Here is a 25,629-nt window from a genome sequence, read left to right on the forward strand (position 1 = left end):
TTGTACTACACATGTTTTCTGCGATAGTCCGTCCCGTGAATTCACTTAATAATGAAGCATATGGTTTGTCTTCCCGTTTCAAGAACCTGGGTTGTGTTCACGACAGTCAACTGCCAGGCATCACAGACACACAAGGAGGAGCTTTTCAGCCCGCAATTCTGAACCTGAAAAGATGCTCAGGTGAGCTTGCTTCCATTAACCTGTGCCAATGAGAATAGTATTGCATTCTTCCACACTCAATAGCTTGGAAGTTGCTGAATATTTAGTACCACAATCAGGCATAATAGGAGCAATATGGGAGAGCTCCTTGCAAACTTCCTTCAGTCTTTCACTGTGTGACAGCAGAGGATGTGTGTTTATTATAAGGAAAATGTTGTTTCAAAGGCACCTTTTTTTTTTTTTTGAAGAAAACACGTTATCACATACATTGTTGGAATGTAAATGAATGAAACCTTTCTGGAGGGCAAATTTTAGCAATATCTATGAAAAGTAAATTGATCCAGCCCTTGCAGAAGTAAGAAATTGTCCTATAAATATACATGCACAAACACCAAGAGATAGATGTATAAATAAGCACAGTGCTTGAAATAGGGAAAAAAATACCTTAAACCAAATCATTTTTTGTGTGCATTAATAAGGAATGTATTCAATATATACTCATATTCATAAAATGGAATACTATGAAGCTATTAAAAAGAATGTTAGTTCTATAGATCCAGTCTAGAATTATTATACATGGCATTTAAATTATAAATATTAGAGACCTAGCTGGATGGCTAATTTTTTTTCTTTCTTCTGTTTTTCTTTTTTGGTAGGTGGCTGATAAATCTTTTACAGACCCTAATTCCTTGGAATACTGCTACTTCTCTTTTCCTTCCCACACTTGAAATGCTCCCCATACACTTTGGGGTTTTTCTAATCTTCCTAGGTGGAGATACAGGACTATCCCTCAGCCTTTCACTTACAGCATCCTTCACGCAACTCCTTCCAGCACAATAGTGTGTAACCACATAACTATTTAGAGCGAGTCTTCCTCTAACTGGAAATCCTTGAGGGTAGCAACTTGATCCTATTTACTTCATCTCACAACACTAGGCACAGAGGAGGTGCCCAATGGATGCCCTTGGGTTGATAAAATAAATCCCGAAAAGCAACCTTGAGTGCTTGTCTATAGATAGAAAAAAATTCCTTATAAATTCTAGATATTCTGACAGAATACGTAAACAAATCTGCTGTTAAAATATTAATATCGGAAGCAGCAACAATGATGGCAATGATGAGTAAATTGAAAAGTAAATCCACAGAGATGTTAATAGAATGTTTTCGTGTCTTTATTTCCATTCCCCTTATTTGAGAAGGGATGTTTTTATCTGCTTTAATGCCTAACTAGAATAATTTACCTCTATCTCCTTCCCCTTGGTATCAAGAGTGAAAACATCTGATGGCTGCCTTCTTTGGGGAAACCTTCTCATGGTATTTCTTCTCTCGAAATGACTAGTTGATAACAAGCACAGCAATAAAGTAGATGCCTCTTCCATCCAATAAATGTCCTCCTTCCTTAAGTCAAAATCTTCCTGGAAGGTGGGACAGGGAGGAAAGACTAAAATAAAAGATTGCATTTATGGTTTGGCCATAGAGACTAAATCAGATCATGTTTATTGATTTATTTCAATCAATAAACATAGAAAAGTTCAGGAGATTTTTGACCCATGTCTCTAGGTATGCATTTAAAAGAGGTTTTTTACCCAGCCCTGAAGTTGAGTTATTGCAGAATAAAAAATGTTTGTGTCCACCAAGTAACACAGGGATATTCCTAATAGGAGGGAAGGAGGAAATTCAGCAACCCTTGTTTTTCCCACAGACAGATTATAACATTAAAAGAGAGGTTTTACACAAAATATTAAACAAGGGCATGGTTCTATGTTATTATCCAAATGATAGCCCTCCCAAATCATAAACGGGTATAACTCTGGATCATAAGGTTACATAGGCTTCATGAAGTGACAATGGCCTTTCCTTGGTTTACGTCTGGCCCAGATTTCATGTTCTGCAAAGTCATCTCTGTCTATTGTACTCTCATGGGCCCTGGAATCTTCCAATACTTGAAGTTCCTTCATGCCAGGCTCTGTATGACTCATCATCTATTGTCCCTTCTGGAGACAGAAATGGTCCACTATGTTTGGGCATGAAATCTCAGGTCTACACCCCATAAAGGGCTAACTCGTCTAAACAATTATTATTATTATTTTTTTTTGGTAGATGCTGAACTAAACCAGGATACAACTGTTTCCGCATACTACATTTCCAAAGGGAAACTAATCCCTTCTTACTGAGATGTATGCGCACCAGACTCAGGTTTTGTTCCAACACAATGGAGAGACCATGGCAATAAGGCCAACAGAATCAGTGACTTTCGTGAATATCTTCACCAAGACGGCATGACCACCTGTTTGGCCACCCCTGACCTCAAGGGCACCTCTTTCAAATAAGCTAGCATTCAAGCTGCAATCAAAGCTTTAACAGGGTTTTGAGTTATGACAGGTATAAAGAGTTAAGGTCAACATTCATTGGCTATCAGGTCAGCCAAGGGGTGGGTTGAGGTAGTAGATACACCTAGAAGCAGTAAATCCACATTTTGTTTCTGGTCCATCATCTCTTCCTCTTTCTCCCTCTTTTCCTCCTCCTCTTCCTCCTCCTCCTCATTATTGGTAGGTACACTTTTATTTCTACTGATACAATGTTTTCCATGTTGTGGTTTTAGTCAAGTTATGTAACCCCCACCTGTGCTATTGCTATCGATACATGGTCTTGGTGGAATCAAATTCTTTCTTCTTCTACCTCCAGTAGTTGGTTCAGGCATGAGAATGTGATCCAAACAGAGTTGATATCTCTCTTATTTTATATTTGGAAGCTGGAGGAGAGAGGATGGTGTTTTGTTTCAAAACAGGAGCTGTTAAGAATATAGCCTGGAGGCTGCAACTGGCCACATGAAGAAAATCTGCTCAAGAATGAAACCAACACTCGGAGGGAAAAGGCAAAAGATGGAGCATAGACATAACACTAGTGACATTACTTGGATTCCTGGACTTAGCCCTGCCTGAAGACAACATAGCTTTTGGTTTCCTAATTTGATGAGCCAATAAATCCCATTGTTTAAAAAACAAGTTTAAATTTGCTGGAATGTGGATTCTGTCACTTGCACTAAAAACGGTACTGATGAAACCATGTGAATGTGGGAAAAGCAGGATATACCTTCCATTCTGTGGCTGATTTTAAAAAATTCTCTTTCACAAAGAGGTCTGATTTTGGCCCGAGTGGCTTCTGGATCAAGGAAAATCTTCCCTTCTGCTGGACAACTTCCTACATGATGATGCTAGGAGGCTGGTTGGAGCTTAACAAAAGAGTTCCTGAAAATGGAACACACTTTATGTCTTCTTTCATTTGAAGAGGAGAATTCCTGTGCCACCATAAAAATAATTTTGGAAAGAAGTGCATCTGCTTTCAGAAAGTGTCTGCCAAGAAGTGGCCCGATGTAATTTAAAATGGCTAAGACAATCAGCTCGAAAATTAAGGTTTCTAATGGGAACACCTACTCAGCCCTAATAATAGGGGAACTACCATCATAATTATAATGTGGTGCAAGCAGGCACATCATTAACTAACTTTTCTCAGCTACTGCAATTAACGAGCATCAATAGATTGAGTAAATTATTAATAACCCCACACATGCTCCAATGAACACCGCTGGCTCTCTCTTTTTTTTTTTTTTAAGTAAGAAGCAAAAAGTTAACAGCTGATATCCAAACAATCTTTGATTTATTTCTTTTACAACATGACTGTACTTTTTAAATAATGCTTTCTGGAGGCGATAATAGTTGTAGAGAACTAAACAATGAATAAAGCAGGAAGCAATGTCATCGAACAGAGGGACCGTCTTTGACGAGCTGATCAAACAGTCCCATTCCTTATTTTCTTCATGGTGCCATCATTTATGGAACCGGCATTATCACTGAGTGCTAGTAACGGTGCAAGTTGTTATGGCTGTGACTTTATACAGGAGGGTGTGAATCAGCAGTTCTCAAATAGAGCCTAGGGACCAATTTAGGTTTATGATGTTTACAAAGAATCTCCTCAAATTGCAGGGCATTAACACAGGGTGGCCTAGTCTACTGTGGGAATGATGAAGAAGACAAAAAAAAAAGGGGGGGGAGCAAGATCCAGAAAAAGTGGAGGCATGGTCAGGGATGTATGAATAAGTTGGGAACACTCTCCTACTCCTTGCATTTAAACTGCCGTCAGCCACTAGGTAAATAAAGCATACTCCGTGTCTTTAAGGTGTGTATGCTCTAAAAGAAGGAGGGTCCTGAAGAGGAAGCATCAATAGCCTGTGAATGCCCTGGGATTGGAAGACACACAGGGGAAGAGGGAGAGAAGGATGGGCCACCCAGCCTGGGGCAGGAGATGTTCACAGATGGACTCATAAGATTTAAAATCTCTAGGTTCCTGAATGACAAAGGGAAGAGACAGGGAGGAAAATAATGAAATAAAACAAAATAAAATAAAGTAGGGAGGCAAAACAGAGGTGGAGAAGGGTCCCAGCAGAGGAAATGCTGTCTAGAAAGATCTCGGTGCAAGAGAAACATGGCACATTCTTGGAACTACAGGTCACCTGATGTAGTTTGAATCCAGATGAGATGGTGAGCAGGGGCCAGGATGAGGACTGTGTTAAGGAACAAATGCTCACTGCTGAGAGCCTCTAAGGAGACTTCAGTAGGAAGTGACTGTCCTTGCGGAAGGATCACTAGGGTGGCAGTTGGCAGAACAGAGTGGAGATGGAGTGTGGGGACAGGAAGAAAGAACCCAGAGAGTTTGCACCCATCCATGGGATGACAGTGGTGTTAACCAAAGACTTAGCAGGGTGAATGTAGCAAGGAACCCATGGATGCATTTTTGCCATCACTGGGAGATAAAACCCAGAGCCTGGACTCTTCATCCTGCGTTCTCCAGTGATGAGCCTCTAGCCAAGTCCTTAACAGGCAACCAGCCATATTGCGATAGCTGCTGGTACCAGGTGGGAACAGCACCAGAAAGTCCAGCCACCTTGGCTCTGAGCCAGAAACACAAAGGTGGAAATTCCAGATTCCGGTCTGCAGAAGACGATTTCCAACTCTTGCGTTTCTCTCTTCCATCTCTATAAACTTGCGTCTTCAAAGACCATCTCCTAGTGGGAGGCAGGCAGTCTCTTAGAAACAAAGAGCAGAACGCGTGTAGGGGAGGTAGACCCGGAGGCCTCTTACCTTGAAAAAAAATCTGTAAACCAGGAAAGTAGCAGAGTACTATGGCTCCAGGTGTTTCTACCTTGATGCCTCCTTCTACAAAAAGGCATCAGCCTGAACTGCTGTGAGGCACATGCACAGTCACCTGGCTGAGAACTGTGAGCAGGGGAAGGAATGAAAAAGTGACCTGTGGGTCACTCGGCTACAAACATACTCAGAGCCTGTCTGTGAGCAAGTGCCTGGGGCTGTTGCATTCAGGATCAGTCTCAGGCAGGCTCTGCCTCCCAGGCCTCCCCGGGTTTCTGCTCCAGCGATTGCCTCATTTTGAGATCGTTCAAGCATGTTAAAACTGGAGACAGCAGAGCTGCACATCTATTCAATGACCATTTAAACTATACATCTGGAATTTATCACAAGTACAAGGGAAAGGGTGAATTGTTAGAAAATCAAACTTGGAAAATCTCCACTCACGATCAAACAGCTATGTTTTCTGCTCAGGGAACTGGGCCCTGAGACTTACAACATGAAATGGAGACACCCTCCTCTTGGTGTAGAGAAGGGATCTGAGGGAGAGATGCATTCAGCAAAATAGGTATTAAGATATAAAGGAAAAGATATTTTATATATATATATATCAAGGAAGACCTTGAGACAAGGCAAAAATGAAAGAGGAGAACAGTACAGGCAAATGCAAACAATTCATTCTGTAATAGCCTGCATAGCTGCTGAAATCTGGCTTCTTGGATTTTCCTGGTCATGATTATTCAGGGGGAAAACTCCTAAGATGACATCCCTGATGCTTTTAAATTTCATCCCTTTGTTTGGACATTTTTTTTTCATCATAACCATTGGTCTGATGGAGACCAGGCACGGTGAGGTCTAGAGATCTGGATCCTCTGAGTCAGGACTGAGACGTAGCACTTTTTTTGTTTCCTCTAAGTGGACTGTGCCTCATTTCCCAGAGACTGGCTGTGATCAGGCCGGTCCGTCCACCTCTAGCCATCTGCTAAAGTACAACCCTTTCACTTAGGCTCTGATCTTGGGGGCACCTTTTTACCTTCATATGCCTCCTGGGAAAGCCTCTCAGAAAAATACCCCCACTGTTTCTGCTCCTACTCACCCCATTACCTTATTCCAATAATGGGTTCCACGGAAGTCCCGTAACCAGTCACCTGCGGTCCCTCTTGTTCACTGCCACATTTGACACACTGTCTCCCGAGGAGCCAATGAGGGCATTGCCCAGAGCGGCAGCATCAATAGCGAAATAAAGGCCATGAGATGCAGCAAAAGTAAACCATAACGTGGGGGAGGGGCGGCTTTGGCTCCAAGACCATCCACTTTGTGGCTCTTGGCTGGTGAGTTAATGGAATAATGTGTCCTATATGGCAGACACCACACCCACCTACAGTGGAGATCTCTGGGAAGGCTATCAGATAGCACAAAGATGCATGCCAACGTAGGATGCAAACACACACTAGACCCAACTGTGGGCACCAGTTTCAGCGTTTCTGGAGTGATGGGGAACAGGCTTGATGTCACAGGCATATTGCTCTTGCCCAGTTTCAATAAGGAGCTCAAGGAGCGCTGGACGAAATGCAAAAGTGAACCCCAATGGCCTGTGCAGTGTAGCCCTCTCCTAATATCAGGAAGCCTTTTTGGAAGGTAGGGGGAAGAGCTGGTGCGTAGGTGAGAGGTTCCACAGGTTCAGCAAGGAATGTGGACACTGCAATTCCCTCTCTCCTTTTGCTTGGGAAAGACCATTACTGCAAGTACATTTTCAAAGGCAAGATATATTACAAGCAAGCAGAGCTATCATTTTTAGTGCCTGGGAAACTTGGAATTTTGATACGTGACATTTGCAGTTACTAGATGGGGTGTGAGCCCTCCCCCACTCCAACCCCCCCAACCCACAGTCTCAAGGGAAATGGAGAAGTGGCTTGAACTGGGAGCTGCAGTTGGTACCTAGGGTGCCTTAGGCGGCGCCATTCCCCTCCCCAATCTAGATGTGCTTAGACACGCAAATCTCATTTTCAAACTCATCGTTACCCCCTTGGAAAGAGGCATAAGAATAGGGGAGTTAGCAGTATTTAATCACAGCACTCTTAGCCCCCAGCCAGGTAATCAAACAGCAGAGCAGATGAGGTGAACGCTGTTATAGGAAGGATGGAGGAAGGAGTGGCTGCTAAACAGTGATGCGGGCAAGCACGTGGCTGCTGTCGAGGCTCCTCGTGGGGGTAGCCAACCTGAAAGGCAGGCAGCCCTCTGAGAAGCAGCTTGTCTGCCAATGAAGAGGACTGGCCAGGGGCAGAACTCATGGAGAGGCACTGTGGGGTGGACGGAGAGAGAGAAATTGACTCAGAAGTTTCCATGTCTTCTGCAGATGCAGCCAAGGCACTGAGATATGTCAAGCTCAGAGGTGTGTTTTTGTTCGTTTATGTCAGGATCTGCATCAGCACCTCATTGAGGCCAAACTCGGTTGTTAAGCATCCATCAAAGGAATGCAGCTTCTCAATCTTCTCATTAATGTAACACAGGAAAATTGAAACCTGGTGATTGTCTACAGGTCAAAATATGAGGACTGGCTCTCCCTTTGAGTGCAAAACAATACAAAACAGACAACAAAACAGGACAAAACAGGTATATAGCAGAAGACGGGGTGGGGGTAGGGAATGTCCCAAACTGTAGGAGAAGCACTTTGAGACCTGGGGACACTTAGGTTTAGAAAAGGATCACTGTCCAAGGAGCCAACCAGCCCTATCTAACCCAGAGCTTGCTGAGAAGAAAAACTTCAAGGAAAACCTGTCTGATAACCCAGCCAGAATTTGTGTTACCTCCCTGCCCTCCACTGGTGGAGGTAGGAAGAGGGTGACTTTTCCATTCGGGCAAAGGCACCTCAGATCACAGACACTGCTGCACCGCTGGAGATCCCCAGGGAGACACAAACCCAACGCAGCCAAATAGCAACCTTCAGAAATCACCTTCTCGGGCCATAAAGACTCTTTTATTCCATGCCTTGATTTACTATTGATTTAAAGCTCTTTTTCATAGACATGCAGGAAAACATTTTATTTTCTCAGCTGTTAAGTAGGAGGGAGTCTATCTGGGGAAAGTGGTGCGAGGTGGGGGAGGGGGGCTGTTGTGCAGAGTGATGCCATCCTTTAAGGGGGAGCTCAAAGGAAGAGCTCCACTGCATCCTTCAGTGCCGGTATGTGAGATTCCTCCATAGGTCTAGATGCCTCCACATCGAGAGCTTTCCACCTGGTAACTGGAGATCCAGGATGAGTATCCACAACTGTGGACCCCAAGTAAGGCTGCAAAATGTTTACACACATCCATTCCCCTGGGGAGAAGTGGCTTCTACTTTTGCTGGACTCTGGGGATTCTGAGACTCCTCAAACAAGGCTCTCTTCAAGATATCCCAAACCATCGCTTTAGCAAACTACAGAGAGAGTCTTCCAGAGGGGCAAATCCTGTGCAGACATCTCAACTCTGAATTCAGTCAGGAAAACGATGCAAAGGCACAATGACAGCGCCATGCTTTAAAGAAGTCATGGTCATTCCAAAGTCCATGGATAAACCTCATTGTGTCAAAACCTGGAGCGGCTTTCACTAAACACTTCATAGGATGCACACTACGCCCCAAACATCTCACAGTGCCTAATACACAAGAGATGCTCAATGAACCCTGCTGAATAATATATGCAAATGAATGAATGAATGAATGATCCAATGAAGCTCTTCTAAGAAGTTTTCACAATAAAGATATTTGTGAGGCTGATTCTCGAGCTCCAGGTCCTTGCTTGCCTCCAAGGACACAAAAAAGATAAAAAGGGTGAGTGAGAAGAAGCTCTGGGAGAAAGCTACCCCATAAATACAAGGTATTGTTATTTTTATTTTTATTGGTGCTTCTACTGCCTTCAGGGGAGGGGGAAGCGTATGTGAATATGGCTAATTTTCTGCTTGACTCCAGACACATTCTAAATTACTGAGCCACATTTTATTTTAAATTGACTAATAAAGAAATCTCACACCCCACACCATTTCCCATTTTCTTGGGTCGTTTAATGTTTCCACCCTTCTCCAGGGGCTCAGTGCTTATTCCTTTAGAGCTGGGGGCTGAATGAGGGTTTGCAGCCTTATCACCACTGTCTCCTTCTCTCTCTCTGCCATCTCTCTCTTTCTGTCTGTCTGTCTTTCTTTGTCTCTCTCTCTTTTAATTGTCCCCATCAAAGCACAAATATTTCCCTGAATCAGATGCCTTGTCTTTATACTCACTTAAAAAAAAAACAAAACAAACAAAAAACACCAGAACACACACACACAGCCTTTTGCTTTCCCCTACATAAAAATAAATGGAAAACATTTTGCAAATGTCAAATGCTATATAAAAAGAAAAATATGAAGGACACTGGACACATAAACAATAATACTAATAACAAATTTTACCTCTCCAAAAGCACTCTCTGCCACCCAGCTCCAGTTCTGGAGTTTTATCTCAAGGGTCAGAAACCAGCTATATCATAGGTAGAAATGGATTCTCATGGAAAAATACTCTCCAAATGTGTCAGCAGATGATGCTAAGGAAGCAGGAAGACAAATAAAAGAATTCCTCAGGACTAACCCTTTTTCTTTCTTTCTTTCTTTCTTTCTTTCTTTCTTTCTTTCTTTCTTTCTTTCTTTCTTTCTTTCTTTCTTCCTTTCTTTCTTTCTTTCTTTCTTTCTTTCTTTCCTTCTTTTTCTTTCTTTCCTTCCCTCCTTCCTTCCCTCCTTCCTTCCTTCCTTCCTCTTTCTTTCCTTCATTCAACACTTTTTAAAGCAACCCAATGTGATCCCCATGGCACAGTTGTTGGGAATACAAGGTAAAAACAACAGAGGTGGTCCCTGCCTGAAAAACCTAAGTGGGGGAAACAGACAATAGGGGCCCACATATGTAAATGAGAGGATAACCAATTATGGCCTATGAATCAGAGTGTTTTGATTGATAGCAGAAAGCCCCAGTGGAGAAACTCTCTGGAAGTAGAGACCAAAGGCCATGAAAGAACCAGCCACATGGAGAGCAGGATTGGAAGAGCCAGGACAAACACCCAGAGGTGAAAACAAAACAAAAACAAAGTCTTGCAATCTTCCAGGATCTGTGAGGAAACAAGCATGGGGAACCGGAGTTGGTAGAAGAGGGATAACAATGAGGTCACAGAGAAACCTAGCAGCTGGATGTTGCCACATGGGCATGGTAACAAGGCTGGATTTTCCCCTAAGTGAAATGGAAACCCACTGAAGCATTTTCAGGGAAGAGGGAGAACATGATGGGATTTATTACTTTAAAAGGTCACTCTGGCTGCAGTGTGGAGAATAGAGAGGTGGGGACGGGTGTGGAAGCAGAGTGTCCAGTTAGGAGGCTAGCGCAGTCGCTGGGGGAACCTTGATGGTGACTCTGACTAGGCGGACAACAGTGGGATGGAGGGGGAAGGCTGGATCAGGACTTGCTAGTGAATTGGGTGTTGAGATAAAGGACAAGAAGGGGTCCAGGGGGATGAGAGTAGCCCGTCTCTTTGAAACACTTGGAAATGCTAATGTTAGGTCAGTTTAAGGCATCCAAAGTACAAATGGCATTAATGTTTATTAGCACGTGGTCCTTTATCAGGTCGGGGAGAATTATAAATCTCCCCTTGTTTCCCCAAAATTACTATTGATTCCTTCTAACAAAGTTATATTTCCATGCTTGATGCTTTCATTGAAGCCTGCATACTTTTCCCTTAGAGCCTTAGAGCATCTCTCGCAACTTGCATTAAGCAACCTTCTGGTAACTTATCCTGGCTGTGTCCCTAGCTGTAGTCTGAGATGCATCAGAGCAGGGTCCGTCTCTGTCTTGATCAGCATTATATTCCCAGGACCAAGCACTGTGTCTGGCCTCCTGTGGGTGCATTGAAATGAAGAAATATTGGATGTGAATAGATGCCCTGAAATTAATTCTCTGAGTCTTCAGAAGTTGAAGGACAGGAAGCAATTCCAGCCCAGTCCTAACACCCACCATCTGTTTTCCTTGTCTCCTCACAAGGATCCGCCCCCTCCTTCCCCAGCCGACTGCAAGTCTAGACGTTCCATTCGCATAAAGCCAGAGCCACGGTGAACATGGTGACTCATGGTTCGGAAACCACCCCGGATAATCACTGGGAGTTCCTGGGGTGAGCCGAGGGTGGCTTCCTGCAGGGCTCTGCCAAGCGGAGGAGACCTCATTCTTCCTTCCAACCAGAGGTCATCCTCATGCCCTCCTTCTCCCTCCCACACCCACCCCAGGATCTGAGACACTTAGAATCCATACTTGAACTCCTTCGGGAAACGCTGATGCCTGATGAACAAATTTCACAGAGGAAAGCCATGGAACTCTGCTGCTGGCAATCCTTCAGGACAGCTGGCTCTTTGAAGCCACACAAAGGAATCATGATGGGCAGTTCAAGACCATCTTTCCCATACATATATGTCAATCCAGGTCCCCATCATCCACTGCTAAGTTTTATCATTACGGCATGGAATTTACTCTGAGAAACTCTGCCCTAAGGGTTTTAGATGGGCACTGTTGATTCAGAGATTTACAAAAAAAAAAAAAAAAAAAAAAAAAAAGCCTAGAAAGATGCTACAAATTCATCCATTCATCAAAGAGAAAGAAAGATGTCCCCCAATTCACTGATTATACACTAAAAACATCCTTATTAAATTCATGCCATGTGCCAGATCCTGGGTATCCATCAATGGGTTAAACAGACAGGGTCCCTCTCCTCACAAAACTATCTGCTTGGGCAAACAGGCAATATAGCAATGGATACATAATTGCAGGTTATAGTAGCAGCATAAAGAAAAATGATTCAGGTCCTGTAATAGAGACAGATGGGGGATAAGCACTTAGATGAGATGGTGAAGAAACATGACTAAAAGAAGGTCAAGAGGAGATGGGATTTAATCTAAGTTGTAAAAGTGAGAAGGGATCTACCATTCAATGAATAAGAAAGATATGTAGAGGAAGATGGAGACAGAGATAGAGGGGGTAGACTGAGATGTGATGAGATGGAGATGCAGGGGGAGAAGGAGATGGAGACAGAGATGGAGATGGAGAGGGTGATGGAGATGGAGAATGAGATAGAGGGGGAGACTAGAATGAGATGAGATAGATGCAGAAGGAGAAGGAGATGGAGACAGAGACAGAGATGGAGGCGGAGAGGGGGATGGAGATGGAGAAGGAGATAGAGGGGGAGATTGGAATGAGATGAGATAGATGCAGAGGGAGAAGGAGATGGAGACAGAGACAGAGGTGGAGAGGGAATGGGGATGGAGAAGGAGAAGGAAAGGGACATGCGATGGAGAGGGAATGGGGATGGAGAAGGAGAGGAAAAGAGGGATAGCGAGGAAGATGGAGATGGAAATAGGGAAAGGGATATGGGGATGGAGATGGAGATGGGGATGGAGATGAAGAGGGTGACAGAGAAGGAGGTGGAGAGGGAGGAGATGGCTAACATTTCCTATCCCCTAAACTCTGGGCAGCCATTTTCTTCTAGGTGCTTTGTGTTCATCTGCCATCTCCACCTGGATGTCTAATCAGCAACCACACTCACCTCCGCCTTTCTTTTCATGCTGCTGTCTTTACCTTTCACTTCTTTCATGGCCAAACTTTTACAGGTTTACCCCTCCTTAGTGTCCTCGCTTCTGCATCACCCGCTTGCACTTTAATACCTGGACATGTGTCTCCTCCACAAACAACTGAAGCCTCCCTCTCAGAGGTCGACCATGAAGTCCTTGTTTTCACATCCCGCTGATTTATTTCTCAGTCTCTGAGCTCTTCACAGCCTTTGATTTCCACCACCCCAACATTCTTAAAACTTTTTTGCTTCTTTGTCCAAACCCTCTTCTGAAACTGTCCCTGTTTTACTCAAGTTGCTGTTCCTCTCCTCACTTGCCAATAAAAACAAAAGCAGTAGAAGTAAAAAAAAAAAAAAAAAAAGGTAGTAGAAGTCAACTTAGCCATTTTTCAACACATATAATATGCCAGGCATGGTGCTGAGAATTTAGCAAATCTGGTTACAAAGTATTTAGGGCTCTTTATTTAGGATTTTCCTTCCAGTGTTTCCTCCTCTGAATTTCATCACTCAGACAGGAAGGAAAGACCCTCCTTGGCTTCGATCTCAAGATGAGGAGGTGAGCAGAAGGGAGGGGGCCATGAAGAGATGGTGATGACCAGGGCAGAAAGGCAAGGCTGCCTGTAAGACCATCTTGCTTTCTGAAAGCCTTTTGAGGTGCTTTTGCTCAATGTTCTTCATAGAGAATGGGGTACCTCTGATGGAAATACAAAGATTAGAAGAGAAAGAAAACATACATGGAGGGAACAGGACAGAGTCAGAGAAAGAGAGAGGTTTCATGCAGATTATAACTGAGATTCCCGGATGCTTGTCAGAGGATCACAGTCTATGGGTTTCACAAGCAGTAGAGACCTCCAAAGGGAAAGGGGTGTGTGGACCAAGCTTCTACCAAATATTTGAGTCTCAAGCTCATGCCCTGAAGAAATGCAACTTTTGTATCTGGAAGACAATCAAAGTGGAGATCAGGCAACATCCTACCTCTGCCCCTTACTGCTCTAGGCACCAGGTGAGAGTCTGGATCCTTCGCTTAATGACGATTTCTTTCCCGCCCATGAAGTGGAAATGAGGATGAGGATAAAATTAACTTTTAAAATACAATAGAAATGTGCTTCTGCTTGTACAATCGAGTTTGTGAGCACAGACTCACACATGCCTTCTCTCCTTGAATCCTTACAACACCCTGTACTTTCAGCATCTCTGATTCCATGTGCCAAAAAGAGAAGGCTGCCTCAGAAAGGTTATCTGGCTTGCCCACACCACAGCGTGGCAAAGACAAGAGGTAGAGAAGGTTACTGAACACCAACCCCCTTGGCCTTATTTACTAGGTCTTGGTGCCAAAGACGGCAAATGCATTCTCCCCCTTTGTTTCTCTATATATTTCTCTCGCAAAATCTCAATATCTCTCATGACTTCAGGAGTCCATTGCCCCATGCTTTTTGCCATGTCTGAGCCTTACATCCTACTCTTTCCATTAGCATCACTGGATTACCCTACTTGAGTCAGCAGTGTTTCCCCCTTGTCAGGCCATGCTTCATGCCTCTGAGTCATCCCTCTCGCCAAATACGGCTTTCCTCTTGAATAAGACCGTTGGCTCTGCACACAGAGGACCTGTTGAAAATTCTAGCTCTCCTGCTGTGTGACCTTGGGCAAGTTACTTAACCTCTCTCCGCCTCCAGGTCCTCATCTTTAAAACCATGCAAAGAGAAGCAACCACACTGGGATGTTTTGAATATTCAATTAACTAATACGTAGAAAGCTAAACATGTAGAATAGAACCTGGCAAATACTAGAGGGTCAATAAAAATTAGCCAGCGTTGTCTATGCAAAATAGTTTTTGAGCCACTGTGCATTAATGTGAAAATGAAATAGATCCTTACTCTTTCTCCTCTAAGTCCTTGCAATGCAAACAATGACAGTTTTGCACTGTTATTCCTTTGGGTTAAGTTGCCATTGTCATATATTAGAGTTTTAACCACACAGCCTGTCCCTGCGCTTCCTCCACGCTCTTTGTGGTGGTCAGAATAGGTTTTCCAAAGCCACAAACCCTCTGATCACTTCCCGGTGTGCATCAGAGGGGTCAGCAAAGCTGAAGGAAAGATGGGACTTTGCAGCTGGACTCCGGTGTGCCTGGAACCCTGCTCAGTCATGCTTTTGCTATTTAATCTCAGACACATTATGTAACCTCTCTGGGCCTCAGCCTCGCATGTGTAAAACAGGGATGATAATAGTACACTGTAGTAAAAAGTCGTAAGTTAATGCTCATTTGGCTGAAGAGAAGCCCTTTTCAGGGAGCTAGGGCTGCGGTGACCAGTTTTGGCCAGTGGACCATGAGGAGAAGCGAAAAAGACCACAGCAGGACTCTCTTGCTACCTCTTATCCTGCTGTCCAAGCCTGCAATAAACTTTGCACAAGAGAGAACTAAATCTTTGCAGCATCAACCCCTGCAGTCTGCGGATGGCTGTTACCATTCCGGAATGAGCATAGCCCGATGAGTTTGAACCACTCACCCACGTGATGATTCTTGCCCGGCACTGCCCAAGAGAACGTTCTGTGATTGTGGAAGTGCTCTACACCGAATTTCAAATTTTCATTAGTTCTAATTAATGTAGATGTAAGTAGCCCCTGTAGTTGCTGGCTACCACATTGGCCAGCCCAGCAGAACCACACTTGATCCGGTTCCTTGGCAATGCCGAGCCCTCCAGAGTCCTGAGGTTTTTCCACTTGTCATGGAAGACCATTTTCAACCAAGCCTCTCTGTCTTCAAGAGTCTCTCCTGGAAGGCATGTTGCCTTTCATTCGGCTCACTCACAAACATGGCTCCACCAACACCGTGTTACTTCTTCACACTTCAAGTGAACAGCATGGCAATTTATAGAAAGGATACACACACGGAAACACATGCAATACTTAACAGATGCTTATTTCCAGGCCAAAAGGCAATTAATTCCAAAAGTCTAGGGCCGATGAACATGTGTGCCAGATACAAACTAGAACCAGCATGGCTTTCTTGGAGTTCTTCTAGATCCAAACTACCTGAAAAGACAAATCCACAGTCCAAAGGACCAAAATAAGTAGACTGAGGCCTTTGGAATAATTACACGCGGTTAATTGAAAAATGTTAATCATGTCATGTTAGGAGGGAGACAGGGTTAACTGGGTAAAATTTCAATTCACTTAGGCCTTATCTCTTGTTGGAATGAACCAGATGATTCATCCTCATGATGCTTTAGGGATGCAGCGAATGGCAGCAATTAAATTAACAACTACAAAGTTTATGCTCAGAGATTCAAAAATGAAGGAGGGAAATGCTTTAATTTTTCACAAGTTGTTACCTTAATTATCTTCTTATGGCTCTGTCTCTTTTTCCCTCATTACAAAAACACACCCCTTTGTATTCACAGATCCCTTTAATGTGCTGGAGCTCGGGAGGAGTGTAAGAAATGTCATCAGAGCCACAAACTCATAAATCTTACTTTGTGCGCGCACCTTGGAAATAAATTGTTCTGCTGTGCCTAGTCTTCGTGGTCCTTCCAGAAAGCACTGACAGACTTCCACTCCCTGAAAATGATCAGAGTGTCTGTAAACCAACATACACGATGAGTCACTTTATAACTTTAATCCAAGAGCAGCAACAACAACCAAATTCCTTAGGAGAACAGGCTGCAACTTAATGGGTCAGGTTAATGAACTATCATACGGAAATAGAATAAGGTTGTCGTTTGGGAAATAAACAAAACCTCACATGGAAACTTCTTTTTCTCACATACTCACTGTACAGACGTGAAAAGGGGCATATAGGAAGTCTATATTGCAAATGCAAACTGTTCAAGTCTTCTTTATCGTATGCTTCCCCCCCCCACCCCCCTCCAAGAGGTATCTCTGCATTGTCAGCAGAGGAAGCCAGCTTTGGGAAGATCCGATAATTCATCTCCCATGGAAGGCAGGTAATCAAAGTTGAAAAACAGATAAATTCAACAGCAACCACCATCAAGCAAGAAAATGCTGTCTCATGGTGATTTAACAGATCCCCTGACGTATGGGCGTTAAAACTCAGGATCACAAATGATCTGCATGTCATGTACGCCTTCGACTCAGAAGCCCCCTTTGCAAACTGAAGCAGAGCGGAAGGTCTCTGTACACCAGGCACCACACCCAAGCAAGGACATCGGTTTTAATCGTCAGCATTTCTCAAGTAGGTTCCGTGGAAGTGAGTGAAGGCCAACAGGAATTCTTTTCTTTCCTTCAAAGAAAATCATTTTCTGGCCAGAGTGGAAGAAGGGTGGGGAGTCGATGCCATAATTAAGAAAATGGGCCCAGTGATTCTTTGGCAACTGTGAATGAGGTGGGGGTAGGGGAAACAGACCTCCCGCAAACCCCCCCTGGGCTGCCACTGCAAGGCTATCAAATGATTGTGAGTCCAAACTGGGAAATGCAGGAGAACATATCAATAATTGAGTGCATCGCATCCTCCGTGCCTGAAGAAGTAATCACGGTCACAGTAAATCCTCTCTCAGACTGATGTTAAAGTCTCTGACGGTTATATATACTGGGGCAGTATCATCATTTAGTCTACTTTCTGAATTTCCAAAGTTTCCCAGCAAAATGTCATATCCCCGGAGAAGGTCCTCACAACAAATTATTAGCCTGGCTCTATTGATCATCACCCAAATGGCAAAAATCTCAATAAATTTCATCTGGACCTTTACTGAAACCTCAAAAATGCATTACACCCTCTCTGCTGACCACCGTTTTTATGATCGCTATTGTATTTGCAGGGCAGTCAATTTTATACAGCATAACAAACTGCCAAGTGGTAACGCGATTCCCTCCATTACTGAGGCCCATGTATTAAATTTAGTGAAGCACAATATCAGACTTCAAATATTGCAAGGCTTAGAATTGAATGCCACAGAGCCTAACGTGATCAACCTGACAAATACACTGACATATTAAGTAGCAGATCATGTATTCATATTTGAAACTGATGGTTTTTTGCGTTTTTTTTTTGTTTGTTTTGTTTTGTTTTGTTTTTTCTGGTGAGCTGTCTATTTTTTGGATTAGCCAGGCTATTTCAAAATGAGCACAGGGGTAGGGACAGCAAAGAAGCTGTGTGGGTCCTTATTCTTCTTTCAAGGCAGATCAATTATTACTTTTCTTAATGATGCAGTGTTTTGGGCAGGATGACCATGTAGGCCCAACTCTGACAAATGTCCTTTTGAAAAGACACCATTTTTTTCTTTCTTTCTTGTCTTCCACCCATGTAAATAAACCTGAAATTTTTATTTTTATTCCCAGAGGAATATGGAAGGTTTCTTCAGAGTTAATCATATGCATCACTTCTAACTTTAAGAGAAGAATTGCTTTTTCCCTTTCCCTTTTCTTGTTATTGATTCTGTTGCAACAAAGCTGCCCAAGAGCACTGGATTGTGTTTAAAAATCTCACATCTAGGAATTCCCGTCATGGCTCAGTGGTTAACGCATCCGACTAGGAACCATGAGGTTATGGGTTCAATCCCTGGCCTTGCTCAGTGGGTTAAGGATCCGGTGTTGCCTTGAGCTGTGGTGTAGGTCGCAGACACGGCTTGGATCCTGCGTTGCAGTGGCTCTGGCATACGCCCTCGGCAACAGCTCCAATTGGACCCCTGGCCTGGGAACCTCCATATGCCACGAGAGCGGCCCTAGAAAAGGCAAAAAGACCAAAACAAAACAAAACAAAACAAAATTTCACTTCTATTCTAAAGTGGCTCAACCATCTTAAACACTTCTCTTTTGAAAAACATGAGTTTGCAGTAGTCTTCACCCAATTTTGTCCTCCCACAGGGAAATTTATAGATTCGCAGAGAACAGAGTCTAAAAGCAGAATATCTCAACAGCCAAAACTTAAGTTTACTCTTCACGGCTTATATATAAAACAATATTTTGCCAAAATATACATTTCTCTTGTGGATCAAACAGGATTTTAACACTTATATATTCTTTCTTCCCTTCTACCCTCCAAAACCTTGAGAATATGATACTACTGCTCTTCTAGGTCACCAATTCTGGTAAAACTTGCCTCTTTTCCTGCATTCAAATCATAATTATCAACAATGAGTTTTGCAACAATGAGGTCACTCCTGCCAGCCAAGAATATATCAGGGCACATGAGAACCAGAATTTTTTTTTTCTTTTGATTCTAGTCTGCAAATTCATCAGAATTGCAAGAGAAAAAAAAAAAAGTCTCTTGTTTAAAAAATGGAGATGCAAGGACTCACTCCAAGATTCTGACTTGCAGTATCTTGGGTGGCACTTAGGAATCTGAATGCCTTGCAGGCACCCCAAGATTCTAAGACACCTGCTCTCACGTGGTGGTTCTCAGCCCTGGAAGCTTATTTCATTAACAAACATTTTATGAATGGGGTGAATCCAGATGTCACACCCAAAGATTCTCCTTTAGTGGGTCTGGTGAGGGGCTCGACATCAGCATTTTTTTTTATTGTCGTCCAAACCACCTAAAATGCACCATCTTCATCCTCTTTCAGTGGACAGAACAGTCATGTCCACTCTCTGGATACTGTTGTGAAGTGGCTCTCATACCTTTTCTTCTTACAAATCTGAAACTCTCTCTCTATTGAGCACTAACCTTCCCCCAGCCCCTGGCAATAACCCTTCTACTCTCTGTTTCTATGACTTAGGTGGCTCTAAGTACTAATGGAATCATGTGGTACCTCACCTTCCTTTGGTGACTGGCTTATTTCATTGGCACGATGTTCTCAAGATTCATCCCTGTTGTAGGATATTACAGGGTCGCCCTCCTTGTTGAAGCTGGATTGTATTCCATTGTATGTGTAAGCCACATTTGCTTTATCCATTCATCTGTTCACAGTTATTTTGGTGGCTTCCTCCTCTTGGCTCTTGTGAATGCTGCCGCTATGAACATGGGCATGCTGGGGGTCAGGACTTTTTAAAGCCCCATCAGTGATGTTAATATGTAGGCAGGGTTAGGAGGAATTTTTCTAAGATTCTCTGAAGCCCCGCATCCCTAGAAGTAAGACGTGGCCCTCTGAAAGTTATGACCTTTGGAAGCTTAGGAATAGGGAAAATTAATATATATTTTTAATAAAATATTTTGGATGCATTTTTTTTTCTTGGCCACACCTGCAGCATGTGGAAGTTTCCGGGCCAGGGACTGAACCTATGCCACAGCAGCACTCTGAGCCGCTGCAGTGACAACACTGGATCCTTATCCCACTGCGCCACAAGGGAACTCCTGGATGTATTCATTTTTTTCCAGAAATCATATATAAAGGTAATAAACAGTGATGATTTCCATTTGGCTCAAGCTACTTCATGTGTCCCAGTGTTTACAGGACCATTAACTCCAAACAAAGCTCCTTGTAAGAGGCTTGGTAATGGATGGGGATTAGAGCCTCTGGTCAGGTGAGGCAGAGACTGCCTGGCAGAAGGGGAAGACAGAGCTGATCTGAAGGCGGCTCAGCCCATCTCAACTGTGCCCAGCTCTCTGATGGTGGAACGAGACACAGACCACGGTGCTCAGAGTCAAGTGAAGCCAGGTCCAAATCTCAGCTCCAATCCCTTGCCAGACATGCCACTTCCAGAGGGCTTCTGGCACCCTCTCCTTGTCAGTTTCCTCAACTATAACACTGAGAGTTTTGTGCAGCGGTGACAGACTATCCAGCCATTAAATACATACATAAATAAATATATAAGTCAATCAATCAATAAAGGAGTCCCCGTTGTGGCTCTGCAGAAACAAATCTGACTAGCATCCTTGAGGATGCAGGTTTGATCCCTGGGCTCACTCCGTGGGTTAAGGATCGGGCATCGCTGTGAGCTGTGGTGTAGGTTGCAGACATGGCTCAGATCCGGTGTGGTTGTGGCTGTGGCTGGGGCTGGGGCTGGCAGCTGCAGCTCCGATTCGACCCCTAGCCTGGGAACCTCCATATGCTGCGAGTATGGCCCTAAAAAGACAATCAATCAATCAATCAATCAATAAAATATCCAGCCATATGTGACATGATAGACACCAAGTAGAAGTTATTATTCTTTTTTTTTTTTTTTTTTGTCTTTTTGCTATTTCTTTGGGCCGCTCCCGCGGCATATGGAGGTTCCCAGGCTAGGGGTCTAATCGGAGCTGTAGCCATTGGCCTATGCCAGAGCCACAGCAACGCGGGATCCGAGCCACGTCTGCAACCTACACCACAGCTCACGGCAACGCCGGATCGTTAACCCACTGAGCAAGGGCAGGGACCGAACCCGCAACCTCATGGTTCCTAGTTGGATTCGTTAACCACTGTGCCACGACGGGAACTCCAGAAGTTATTATTCTTATGAGAAAAAAAAGATAATTTAATGTCACAGATTTCTAACCTTTAAAATATCCATCTGATTAGAAGTAAGGGAATTGATCACCCCCATTTATAGGCAAAGCGTATTCTCCATCAAGGGCCGATCGTAAACCTGAAGACAGCCATTGCTGCCCACTGTCCCCTGGTGATCTCTTCTTGATTACATCCCCACATTGCTTGGCTTGCTATGAGTAAGCAAGGAGGAGAATGGCCTTGTTCTTGGTCTCTATCCCAGCTTTCTCTTTCTCTTTTTAAATGTATTGACAAAACGGGAGCACAGTTCTCAAAGGAGAGAAATTTGCCAAGAATAGGCTTCTAGAACATAGATTATTATTTTTGAATCTGTCTAATATTTATCAAGGAAAAGAGCCCTGGGAATACAACTGGCCATACAAGCTACACGTCTATCTTAGATCCTACATATTCTTATCCACGTGCACTGCTTTTAGATTGACTACTAATCTATTCCTTTAGTCAAAGAAAATATACTTACTGGGCACTTTCTCTGGATCAGGCTGTATGCTAGGCTTTGGGGTTAGACATGGGGCTACAGCAATCAATAAGGCATTGATGCAGATTTGAGAAACTTACACATGTGTGAAAGGATAATTAACATGAAAAGTATTGTGTCATAAAATATGCTCAGAGAATTCAAGGAGCACTGTGGAAAGGCACTGGGTCCATTCGATGAATCTTCAAAAAATGAAGAGTAGAGAAGAAACAGTACAGATTTCAGGCAGAAGGAACCACATGGGCTAAGGTACAGGGGACAGGTATGGGTGAAAGTAGAGGAAGGTTTATATGATTTGGTATTGCTGGCAAATAAAATTGGAGGCAGGAAGGGGCAAATCATCTCAGCGGGTCACCTAGAGCTTCATTCATTGCTAGCTGATTCATTTATCATTCATTCATGCAACCCTTCATCCATCCATCTGACCATTCACTTCTTTTTTCAAAGCCTGTGATAAGTCTTTTCTTTAAGCTTGGAGTTGCACTAGGCCCTCAGAACTCAAAAGTTGTGCAGACAATGCCATTTGGACTCTCCAAGACATTTTAAATTTGATATTCCTGCTCCCTTTGTATAAGACACCTAATTCCTATATGATCTGTATCATGATCCAGCTATCCACCAGGTGCATACACTAAAAGCCAGTTGAAATTCCCCAATTGTCTTCCCCGGTAAATAGAACAAATGCAGCATCTCTCCAGGTGTAAAGTCTTAAGACATGGCTTTCCCATTGAATTTTACCCCCATTTTCTACTATCCCAGCCCTCTCGGTGGGGGGCATTATTTTTCTGTTCTGATCTCCATTCATCTCTCCTTCTGAAAATGGTTTCCTCTATGCTACTGTCTCTATACTCTACTTCCAATACCTGTGGGGTTCAGGTGGGGCTGGTTTCTTCCTCCCACCTCAGGGATGCAGATATGACCCAATCCTAATCAGGAATATTTCATTGCTCTGGACAAAATGGTTGGTTCAGTTGTGCAGCTGCTGTCCGAGCTGAGTCAACTGAAATAATACAAAAATAATGGATATTGCGATGATTAGGAACTTGAACTCTGGATCCAGGCCAATTTGGTTTGATTTCTGCCAGAAGTATCACTTTAAGCATATTTCATAGTCACTAGGATAGACTGATTGCAAAAATGGTCTCAATTCTTCACCCTATTATCTACCAATGCAATTTTTCTATATGACTCTCAAAATCCTCTCATGAGTTAGTGATCTATTTCCCCATCCTTTGGATCTGGACTGAACTTGTGACTACTCTGGCAAAAAGAATGTGGCAGAAGTGACAGTATTTTAGTTCCAAACATAAGCCTCAAAAAGCCTTGAGCAATTAGGCCAGAAAAAGACATAAAAGGCATCCAAATAGGAAAGGAAGAAATAAAATTGTTTCTGTTTTGCAGATGACATGATCTTATATATAATACACTCTGAAGATTTCACCCAAAACTGTTAGAATGAATAAACAAATTCAGTCAAGTTGCAGGATACAAAATCAACATTCAAAAATAGGTTGCAATTCTATATACTAAAAAATAAATTAGCTAAAAAAGAAATGATTATCACAACATTGCAAATCAACTATACTTCAATAAAAACATTTAAAAATTAAAAAAAAGAAATACGGAAGATAATCCTATTTACAAAAGTATCAAAAAATGCTTAGGAACAAATTTAATTGAGGAGGAAGGAAAGCTGTACACTGGAAATTATAGGACAGTAATGAAAGAAATAGAAAAAAACAAATAAATGAAAAGATTTATGTTCATAAATTGAAAGAATTAATATTGCCAGAATGTCCATGTTACCCAAAGCCATCTCTAGATTCAATGAAATTCCTATCAAAATTTTAATGGAATTTTTCACAGAATTAGAAAAATGCAATCCCCAAATTGATATGGAGCCACAAGAGACCCAAAATAGCCAAACTAATCTTGAGAAAGAAGAGCAAAATGGACACATCCTCCTTTCAGATCAAACTGTATTACAAAGCTATAATCATCAAAACAATACAGCACTGGCATAAAACAGACACATAGACCAATGGAAGAGAATCAAGAGCCTAGAAATAAATCCTCACCATAGAGCCAAGTAATATTTAACAAGGGAGCCAGGAACACTAAACAAACAAAAAAATGATTCTCTTTTCCAAAACTTGGGTTACACAACTCATAAAAATTAACTTGAAATGGTCACCACACTTGAATTGTTCTTTCATTCATTCCTGACACACTCTGCCTTATTAAAATCCTGGTTTAGCACTGATTTGCCCATCTCTAACACACACATACACACACACACACACACACACACAGTACACCCTAGATCCCAGAAGACTGGTAAGTAAATCTGTGTTATCCAAAACAGCTCTGTTTATTTCTTGATGATAAAATACTTATTTTTCCATACCTTGGTATCACAGTATTTATAAATTGAGGCTCGTTGTACTTTTCAACCCCACACAGTGATAGTAAGTATCAAATCAGCTATTATTTATAAAATGCTTATAATCAGATCTGATATATAGAAAACACCATTAGCCACTCTTACTGGTATTATTGTTATATTTCACATTATTCAGCAACCAAACAAGTGTGACACATACTATGGAAAATATTGCATACTGCTGGCAACGTGAATAAAAGAATATGTGGGAAATGCTGAATAATGATTTTGTGCTTTTGGAAGATGCTGGTACTCAGTTCATGGAGATTTTCTTTATCTGAAATTGCAATCCAGCCACTGGTCACTATATACGACTATGTGAACCATAACCCTTGCCCACGGCTGTTTAGACCAAAGGAGTCCAGGAAGGAACATTTATATTTTCTCTACCAAGTATCTGGAATTAAACTCCTAGACCACTCCCTATAGCTGTTTGAGGCTGGAACTGTGATGAAGAAAAAAAAAAAAGCATTTAAAAGAATTATTGACATTGAATTTTGGAGCCAGTAATCCATCACCACTATGGGCCAGTTTCTGCTCTAAAGTAGAGATAACAATATCTATTTTTTGGTTACTGTGAGGGGTAAGTGAGAGAGTCCATGGAAAATGCTTGGAACCATGCTTGATTTGGTACATAGGAAGTTTTCAGAAAACCTGTGCTATCCTTATTTTCCAAAGGAGTGAAACACTTTGTACTGAAAAACTGCTTATAACTCAATGGACTATAAATTTTTAACAGAAAAGCAGACATCCACACAGGACTTCTCATAAATAAAACAATTGGTGCTGGTTGCCTAACATTTACTGAGTAACTATTTGCTTGGCACACTGGCAATGACCTAAAAACACGGTTTTAGTTACTACGCATGCTTCATGAGGAGGACAGTCCTGCTATGCTCATTATATGGGTGAGGATGCTGAGGCTGAGAAAGACTGAGCAGTTAACCCAACGTCTTACATGTGGCAGTGACAGAGCTGAGATTCAAACCCAACCATTTGAGCCTCAGGCTTACACACTTAACCAAGCAGTTCTGCATCCCACTTCCTATGAACAGAAAACCTCTGTGTTGTCACTTTGGGTTGTCTTTAAATATCTGAGCTTCAACAGAGAGCTCCCTTCATCCAAAACCAAGCATTTTTCTTAATAAGCCAGCCCCCTCCTTTCCATCTGTAAACGTCTACCTCTGAGGCAAGGAGCAGCCACATACTTTCCAGCCCTGTGAATCGAGCTGACGGCCCTCCTTCTTCCAGGGTTCAGATTTTAATTAGCTCATAAGTCTGCCACTGGCGGGTGAAATATTTATTCCTCAGGAATACACTTTAGTAATTTATGAATCAGAGTCATGCAGTAGAAATGGGATATGGACTGTTTCTACCCTGGCTGTCTATTTTTATTAGAAAGTGCAGTTTCCCCACTGGCAACCTT

The 25,629-nt window shown here is 42.7% G+C and overlaps 1 protein-coding gene and 1 long non-coding RNA gene across 12 annotated transcripts in view; both read right to left on the reverse strand.

The window, feature by feature from the left end:
* The window catches only part of RBFOX1 (RNA binding protein, fox-1 homolog 1), a 2,271,070-nt gene that overhangs the window by 556,125 nt on the left and 1,689,316 nt on the right, over positions 1–25,629 (reverse strand). The window lies entirely within an intron of this gene.
* Positions 361–18,468, reverse strand: LOC110260090. The gene is made up of 2 exons (XR_002342916.1): positions 16,388–18,468; positions 361–15,934 (listed from the first exon to the last, which is right to left on the reverse strand). It is a non-coding gene; the product is annotated as an uncharacterized LOC110260090 (long non-coding RNA).

The sequence above is a fragment of the Sus scrofa genome, chromosome 3 (genome assembly GCF_000003025.6).
Source record: "Sus scrofa isolate TJ Tabasco breed Duroc chromosome 3, Sscrofa11.1, whole genome shotgun sequence".
Taxonomy (NCBI): domain Eukaryota; kingdom Metazoa; phylum Chordata; class Mammalia; order Artiodactyla; family Suidae; genus Sus; species Sus scrofa.